The sequence below is a fragment of the Bombus bifarius genome, unplaced genomic scaffold, assembly GCF_011952205.1.
Source record: "Bombus bifarius isolate JDL3187 unplaced genomic scaffold, Bbif_JDL3187 scf7180000007993, whole genome shotgun sequence".
NCBI lineage: Eukaryota > Metazoa > Arthropoda > Insecta > Hymenoptera > Apidae > Bombus > Bombus bifarius.
In genome coordinates this window covers 162,858-170,677 of record NW_022884374.1, presented here as the reverse complement: position 1 = coordinate 170,677, position 7,820 = coordinate 162,858, and the positions used below count along the sequence as shown (strand labels likewise).

Here is a 7,820-nt window from a genome sequence, read left to right as displayed (position 1 = left end):
AACAAATATTTTTTTATCACATGATTTCTGTCACCTATGCAACTAAAATTACCACGTTTGTCAGTAGATCAAAATATTTCGTAAACGATATAAAGATTCCACGTATTCCTTAAACAATTCTTTTATACTGATAAAAATAGTACCGTTAAACGGACATTGTTACGTTAATATTATAAAGTCAACAATACTATCGCTAAAGGTTCGTTCTAGAAAATTGACCAAATCGAATTATCCTTTAACTCTATCATCGCACGTGTCTTTCGCGTAGCACAAGTTTCAAACAACAAATGGAGATATACGATACGAACGGTTTCGTATCCCACGAAATATTTCATCCGCGTGACGTCAACAAACCGCAGGTAGCAGAATTGCTCGCATTCATCGCAGACAAGGGGTGCCCCTCGCCCGAAGTAACCTCGAATACGAAACATTTAGTCGATCGCGACGCGTCCTAAGTGACGGACAAGCGTTATTCTGTTCCATCGATACTGGCGTCGATTGAGAGCATTGCAGTTAAACGACGCTAAACAACAACTGGGCCACCGTACCTGCCACGACTTGTTACCGCTACAATCTATTTTCAACGTGTGTTTACGTGGGAATAAAAGTGACGCGGAATAACCATATCCAAACGTGGATATTAAGGCAGATATTAAACGGGAAGTGAAGATTGCCAAGTAAGCGAATTAATATTAGTTAAACATTAAACGATATCAGTACGGTGTTAAATGCGATTTCGTGTTTTACGATGCGTAATAATTGTATTGTCACGATACGTGAATAGTTGGGTATATAAAGTTTAGAAAGTAGTGGAGAATGTAAATTATACGCTAATTCCAAAAACTTTGGAGTTACTGAATTTTCGTGAACTCAGCTGTACATACATTGAATCTGAACCTGATTTTGTTATTATTTCGGAATTAGTATTACCAGACTGCGGATATTTATGCAAATTCATATTTTTGTGAAGGAAACAAACAGAGGAATAGAACCGATACAGGAATTTGTTTTGCCTATTAAATATCATAATAAGTGGTGAACTTTGCATATTTTACATACTTTTGCATATTACGCGTATTCTATGCATTTTTGTATTTTTATGTTTTCCGTGAATGTTTACAGATACCAGCATTAATTCTCTTTATTTCAGTGGATTATTGATGAATAAATTCCTTAAGATAAAAGAATTGTGGACTGATTATTTGTCGTATAAGAAATATATCATGAACATTTTAACGGCAAGGCAGGCCATTAAAATTAACATGTTACATTGCAATATGTAGATGAGATGTATAAATGTATCAAATATCTCAATATTGGAATTTCCATAACTCTAACAATACGAATAATAATCAAAGATTCTTTAATATATTATTAAATTTCCATATCGGTAGCTCGATTAATTTAAAAGACAGGATTTCAATAAGATTATTATTCACGGTAAAAGCATCTCGTCGATAAGATGCTAATTCTGGCCAGCACATTATTATAATTGAATTCTCTTTAGAACACAATCTTTGTTTCTTTAGTATACTTCGTGAATCGTAAAATATTATTCAAGAAAATAAAGTAGAGTTTACAGATCGAGGAGACGCGACTAAAATCCGAAGTCTCGACTTAAGACAGAAATATTTCACAGACAAATAGAAAGAAACTTTTATTGCCTCAAGATAATTCCCAGGTACTCCCAGACGCTATAAAATAAATTATCCATGTACCAAGCTTAACTCAAATTTAATCCAAGTTTAATCCAACTATGATTTTGCCTTTGAAAAGTTAAACTGGTCATTAGACCGACAAAAATTGATTACTCGATAATTGTTATCTATAAGTCTTAAACTGAAAATTTTCTCTTCTATATGTAACGCTAATTTCTTTATTTTATTAATTCGTTCAGTGAATCTTGTTACAAATCGGTCATTTCGCGTGTTACGATCGAATAGCTACTTAGATTTTGAAATCTTACGTTATACTCTTATTGTTGGCGAGTTCCCATTAAAATATTCATTAGTTATAAATTAATAGGCTACATAATATATTCGCGAATTTAGCGAAAACTACCCCTTTGATGAAACGTGGTAATAGTATCTAAAATCACGATACATAACATAGTACCTACATCCTTGGCAGCAAGTAATCATGACGAAGCAAAATTCGAGTATACCTCGCATCTACGAAACTCCTTCGTTTGTCGATCAAACGATCTGCTGACAAAAACATCGCGGCGCGACGAAACGAAACGATACGAGTTGAGCTCGCGACTCCCTCGTCGCGTCATTGAAAGCTTGTAAAGCTAGGGTAAACGTTCGACGCCGGATGTTATTCAATTTCGTATTCATTACGCGGGAAACAAGGACGGTGTCTCTCGCGATCGCTTCGGGCGTTGCTGGTTCGTTAAAGCGTTCTCGCTGGCTGGCTCGTGTTTCTCCGCGTTTGCGCGTTCCTATTCTCGCGTGTATTCGTTCGACCACACCGTGGATACATACCTAAATCTCGTATAGAGGGTGTCTCGTGTAACTGGACCAAGCTATATCTGTAAATTCTCTGAAATTGTTTTCTACAGCAACACAATATGATTTGTATTTTGTACAATTTATATGTAAAATAATATATGTATTTCCAGATGTCTTTCGAACTTCATCGACATCTATAATCGTGGTAGTCGAGTTTTGTAACAATACTAATGAAACTTTAGAATATTTTGTAGCATCTAATTGCAGTAGGACTCTGTTTATACGAGTTGTTTATATAACCAGGTCATTTGCATAATAGGTATCCACCCATTTCTCTCCATCTGTAATTCTTTTCACTCGGTTAATAGAAGTTCATGCTCGTATAAGAGAATTCCTAAGAACATCTACCCTTGAATACATAACAATGTTGCAAACTTGTATCCACTGCGAAGTATGAAAGTCTGTCACGTAACGCGTGCCCCTACTGTTTACATTTTATTGTTAGACGTTCACATAAGTGGGTTGACACCCGGCGATAGTTCAGGTAAAAGAGTTCGGTTAAAGCGGAATTTACATTGTTTCACTTTGGACGAACACGAATGATGAACAGCTACTTTCATTCTCGTTTCATCCGCGTCCATCCACCGTGTTCCTGCAATGTGATACAGCGGAAATTCGGCTTTAAGCTCAGTCAATCAGACATTTCGTTCATACAAGCGGATGTATTTTCATGAACCTAACGTCCATATGCAGTTACTTTTCCCAGTTGTCGTATAGTGTTGACCATGTTGCATGAAACACCTTGTATACGTCGATAGAGTATGATTTCGTGATGGAAAGTGTGGACACGAAGACAACGACGGAAGAGAACGGAGAAACGCAGGCGAATCGCGGCGGTTCAAACAAACGCGAATCGCGCGAACGATGCACGTGCTAATATTGATGTTTGCGTGTGCAAACACAAGCCCGCTGACGTTACTCGAGGCGGGGCGGATGCATTCTCAAACATGTTCGAACACCGGGCCACGTATGAGGGTGGACAAGTTGAATATGAGTTGGAATAGTTTGAGTAATAGTTTGCGGGGCTTGAGTTCGAGCATAGAGCGGAATTTTGAAGGAAGGTAACCTTTCGTGAATGCGGACGGTTCAAAAAACCCCGCGAGCGTAAATGAAGTATCCAGAAGGAAGACAGTTGCTATTGAAAAATGTGGAGGAAGATTTTGTTAGCTGATCAGCAATATTTCTAGTAATTTGTTGAAATGATTTCGTACAGTAGCATACGATATGTTCATTTGAATTTTTCAACTTTTACTGCTACATATATGTGTGCTTACAATTTTTCTTTAATTCAATCATGATTATGAATAATCTTTTAATCGTACATATTGCCGGAAATACGTATAACAGAAACAAAACGTCGTTTTTCTCTTTTAACGGAGATTTATTTAGAAGCATAACAACGTAAAAAATGCAAAACGTCGTAGAAGTTATTGTTGGGAGGGAATGGCGTTGAATTAAAGATATATTTCATCAGCTAGTATTTCAATTACTACGTCGAAATCAAGTCAACGTGCTCAAAATACGCAATGTCTGGGCAAACAACGCTCCATTGAAAACGCGCGCACGTATATACAGAAACCCCATTCACCTTCACGAGCATGGTGCGAGATCGCGTACACGTATATTCAGTGTACTCTCACACAGATAACGATCAATCTTCTTAAGAACTCGCGTGAAACACGTGACACGATATTCGATACAGAGGTATACGTTTAACATAGAACATTGTTGAAGGAATAACGCGAAATGTAACAAACGCGGTGATAATGATAGCACCGATGCAGGTAGTCTTCATTCAGACTCAGAAGCTGGTTGAATGTCGCGGAATATGTGGAAAGGATCGTTGAATGGCGAATATTTCGTAAACATTTTCTTGGACTTGATTCTATATTGTCTAAAAAAATAAAAAATACTTTCTATTGCCTGAACAAATTTGGACTAATTCAAGGATTACAAATTCACAGGTTTCGTTTCTTTTAGATTGGTTTAAAAAGCTTCTATTATAGGTTAATAATTGATTTTGGTTGAAACGTGTATTAACGTGTATGAATTAATAGTTTGTATCCGAAAATTTATGTTCGCTAAATATTTGTGGAAATTATATTTTATGAATGAAGATTATTGTACATTTCACCTTGCATATAGAAACATACATATATTCTTTATATATTTCCACATATACTATTTATATTTCATTTTTATTGTACCTTTCCATATGCATTCTATTTTCCATTTTTCATTTTATCTTTTAATATATTTCTATTCTACACATTTTTAAGCTCTTACAGTAACGACGACATAAAATGAACGACACGGCGTTCCAATAAATTCCACGTTAAAAATATCAAATACTAAAAAAATATATGTATATATTATATATATGTGTGTGTGTGTGTGTGTGTGCGTGTGTATGCGTGTATTCCACCATTCCTAGTCCTTGAAAGGATTAACAACAGCAAGCCCCGCCAAAATCTCTTTAGAAATATAGAACGAACAGCTTTCGTCTCTCAATTCGTCTAATTTCAAAAGAATATCACGTATCGCGACAGAACGTCGACAGGAAGCGATCGATCCGTAGAGAGAGTTGCAGGTTCCGGAGGTGGTTGGCCATAGTTTCGCTTGGACGACGCGCGATCCGCATTACGGTCGAGGTAAGGATAAAGCAATTAGCGCTTAACTGCAACTTTTCGCCCTTATTTCGCCGGAGGACTGCGCAACGCGAGAATTACGAAACATGCGTCGAATATTTCGCAACGTGTTAAGCCGGAGGACTCGAGAGAATTTTATCCCGTGGCCGCTCCTCGAGTCGAGCAAAAAGAGAGAGGAGCCTCACGTTTATTGGGTTACTTTAACGAGAATCAACGCGTTTCATCTGGATGAAGAGCGGATGCTGGGGAAAAAGCGAAAAGTAATTAGGTGTATCTCATTTTTTTCTGTCCACGCTAATGGGACAGGTGATTTAGGGTGCATTTTTTTCGGCAGAGTAAGTTACGTTTTCGTTCGACATTGCGACTTTCTGGAATATCGTTATGCAGGGCAGAGGAAAAAAGGGGAAAAAAGAAGGAGGTAATAGGGGAATTTCGTTCACGAGCGGTGGAAAGAATGTGTTCGTTGGATTGCCTTCACCAGGAAATTACTCGTGTTTTAAATGAAATGGAAGGAGAGCCTGAATTTTACTCTCTGCAGACTTAAAAGTATAACGTCAAGTTACGTTATCCTAACGACAAGCGTTGTAACAGAAAGTACCTTTTACTTTGTACGATATTATATTTGAAGTCGTCGTTGGTTATATATTTCGAGACCAATACGTTTTCTAAATTATCTCCACAAAAATATAATTGAAATGTTCGCACTTTTTAGGAATTCACAAACGTAGATGTTCATTGTTTGCACGTAGGATACTGTGAATGAATTCTTCGAAGCGCCACAGCGTAGACCGTCGTCCGCTCTTTTCCCACCCCTCCGCTTATTCCACCCTCATCCCCAATCGGTTCACTCTATTTCAAGCCCGACGTATCGAGAAAATAGCGAAATTGCCGTCATAAATGGGCGCGGAGGCAATCAGCCGATATACACTGATTCTCTGTAACGCGATATGCAATCTCGAACACTAGATATTGTTATCTATCGATTCGATGATCGCGTTCCGTTGTTCTCTGTACTGTACACCTCTCCCTGTCCCAATTCAGTCTGCTATCGAATCATTTATATATTTTCTATCCAGCCGTCCACGCTTTTTATCCACCAATAGCCGTTAATATTTCGATCGAAAAGAGTTTAAGCACACTGCCCGGCTTTAATGGGTCGCATAACCGTAGCGCGCCGTGTAAAGAGTTGAAGTAATATCGACGATGGAATGAATTTAATTCCCGTTTCATCGGCGGCTGATCGATTTTTGCGATTTCATCTTGCTTCATTATCAGAGCGATGTTTCCTTTTATAGTCTTTCTGATTTACTTCGACAATTATTTGAAAAATCAACTAGCCTTCGTCGTCGATTTTATCGGTTCGTCATTTATGCACAATGACACTAATGATCGAGGATCTCGTAACGAAAAAGAATATTGTAAAATTTCTCCGTCTTTTCGATAAAAACACATCGTGTAGTAGTCAGTACGAACTGATCTAAATGACGAAAACTAACCCGAACATGTATCGTGAAAATTTCCTGGAACCAACTTTATTAATTCGATTATTTTATTTTTAGTTTAATTTGTCTTATGATATGATATTTTGTTTAAAATAGTTGAAATCCATTCAACCAAGATGAAAAATACAAAGATATTTTTTACCATTCGACAAGTAACAGGTAGAAGTAAATAAGAATCGATTTTTTATGAACTCTTTAATTTGTCTAGAATTTTTTCTTCTATCGTAGCATCTGAAAATTGTATTTACTATTTCGGGTTGCTGTGGAATTAACGATCGAAGGAATAGCATGTTTCTATTTGCACAGCCATGCCGTGCAATATGCAACGAGCTTAAAGGAAATCCCGTATGCATTACACAGATTTGCTTGATTAAATATCCGTCGGTTAACAAGCCGATGGCGCGGTTGTAAATCATGCAACCGCCCGCAGATTCATTCGATTAATTGCTTAGCCCCCTTAATTATTTAAATTCGTGTCGATTAATAGAACAACGTAATTACGTCCAATGGAAAAAATCGTATCTTTTACACCACAATCTACCAATACTATAATAATTTCAAGTGATTTCCACAGAAATTCATATTTTCTTCAAAATCATCCTTTCCTTATAAAATTCATATCTCCTAAAACGTTCAAACGGAATTCAGATTTTTCAGAAAAGGTAATTCTTTTTTGAAAAATTCGTATCTCTTAAACATATACATCCCTTCCTTCACAAATTTATACGTTTCAAAGGAACAATTCCTGTTTAGGAAATTCAATTTTTCCTAAAATATCAGCCCTTCTTCCAGAAATTTATATTTTTCAAGAAACTACTTCTTTTTTAAAAAAGGTTCGTATTTTCCCTCGAGCAATCCCTCGCCCCAAAGCCAGCAAATACTGCAAACAGTACGAACGCTTAAATCTTCCAAATACGTTGAATCAGATTTTTTGCAATAATGACGCAAAGTATCACGCAAGAACCACTCGAACCCTCCGCTATCTCTCAGCCACTTTATCGTAGCAAAACCATCAGTGACGCGTGAGAATAGCAAAATATTCCTTGGCCTGGACAAATAAGCGAGCTTCTGGCGCTATGGAAGCACGTCTATTTTTCTTACAGCCTCGGGTAGTCTTTCCTCGAGCCTAGTCACCCCATTCTACTCATAGCGTGTGT

The 7,820-nt window shown here is 37.3% G+C and overlaps 1 protein-coding gene across 1 annotated transcript in view; it reads left to right on the top strand.

Moving 5' to 3' along the window:
- The first annotated feature begins 454 nt into the window (after nt 1-454).
- Nucleotides 455-7,820, top strand: part of LOC117205834 (photoreceptor outer segment membrane glycoprotein 2-like) — a 72,424-nt gene continuing 65,058 nt past the window's right edge. The window contains exon 1 of the mRNA XM_033444592.1: nt 455-677. The gene's annotated coding sequence lies outside the window, so the exon portion shown is untranslated. The remainder of the gene's footprint in view (nt 678-7,820) is intronic.